Below are 1616 nucleotides of genomic sequence, written 5' to 3'. Positions count from 1 at the left end.
GCTTTAAAATATTTCGGGCGCACCGCGCCCTCATCGCCGCGAGTGACCAGAGGTCCCTCAGCTGCGGCATCCGGCGGGATGTTCTGCCGGGAACAATGTGGTTATGGGGCACATTGTTACAAACTTAATAGCATTCACAACGATCATAATTTACACGGCTCCATAACTCAATTATATATAAACATGCTAGATATATTAACTCTCATTGGGGATAGTTTTTATTTTTCTTATTTTTCGAAATATTCATATTTTTTAATTTTTTAATATGATTATGACTTTTCTTTTATTATATAATATGCTTCTTATTTATATTGTTTTTCTAAGTATTATATTCTTATCCTTATTTACATTCATGCTTTACTACTATATTACCATGTTATTATCATATATCGAGATCTAGCAGCGCCAAGTGTTTTTACATGAAAAATTTTTCTATTTAAATTAAATTTTTTCATTTTATAAGGTTAATTCTTTAATTTTTGTGGTAACATTTGAATTGAGCAAGGTAACGCACGTTTGTGATGTTTTGTATAATATTTTGAAGGAGAATTAAATAACCACTACTTTAGTTGGAAGAGGAAATGTCTTTGAATGAATTGTGATATAATGATTTCATTTAAGAAGAATTTAAACCATTTGGATTGGAATAGGAAGATTATTCAATAAGTATACGTATACTTAGATTTCATTGTATAAAAATTAAAGATAGTATTATTTGGATTAAATAAATAATAAATAAAGATAGTATCACTTGAGTTTTACTTTTCATTCTGATAGTAGAATTTAACTTGGCGCCACAGTTGTTGATATCAAATTGTTCGTACAAATAATACAAACCATTAGATTAATATTCATTATTTATTTAATTTGGCATGGTACAAAGAAGTGGGATTTAACTTGGCGCCAGTTCTTGATATCAAATCTTTTATAGGAATAATACATAACATTTTTGTGATAAAATTTTGATGAATTTAACATGGCACCAATTTTGTTGATATCAATTATACGAATATGATACATATCACTGGAGTTAAATAAATTATTATTTCTTTGGGAAGAATAAATTGGTAAAATTTAATTTGTTCGAATTACATGGAATTTAACTTGGCGCCAGTTGTTGATATCAAATCTTTTATATAAATGATACATATCATTAGTTCTACTAAACAGCAAACGTGATTAGTTATCAGTTTCACGGTCGATTAAGTAATTGGCGTTGGTGAAAATGGCTCAAATGGTGATTCTTTACGAGAAGCCCTATTTGGGCCAGTTTCACCAACGCTTAGCGCTTTTTTTTACCTTTTTTTTAAAAAGGTAAGTTTGTATATAATTTTAAAATTCCATTGAGAAAAACTTATATACACATGATACATATCATTAGAGTTAAGTAAATAATAAAAAAAGATTAGGGTTTTACTTTTTAATTTGGTAGAATTTAATTAATTTGATAATCAATTATACGAATATGACACATATCATTAAAGTTAAATAAATTATTTTTTCTTTGGGATAATAGATCACACCTTTCTGATCCCACCAAACACAGAGCATTGTCTTCCGTACATAGCGATTTGGCCTTGCAATCGATGTCGATGGTTCGCCTGGAGTTACCCATG

The 1616-nt window shown here is 29.0% G+C and overlaps 1 long non-coding RNA gene across 1 annotated transcript in view; it reads left to right on the top strand.

Annotated features, from left to right (window-relative positions):
- Positions 1-1616, top strand: part of LOC108761015 (uncharacterized) — a 7257-nt gene that overhangs the window by 4915 nt on the left and 726 nt on the right. The gene's annotated exons all lie outside the window — the stretch shown is intronic.

Source organism: Trachymyrmex cornetzi, unplaced genomic scaffold (genome assembly GCF_001594075.2).
Source record: "Trachymyrmex cornetzi isolate Tcor2-1 unplaced genomic scaffold, Tcor1.1 scaffold236, whole genome shotgun sequence".
NCBI lineage: Eukaryota > Metazoa > Arthropoda > Insecta > Hymenoptera > Formicidae > Trachymyrmex > Trachymyrmex cornetzi.
The sequence above is the reverse complement of the archived record's forward strand: the minus strand, read 5'-3'. Positions and strand labels throughout refer to the sequence as shown.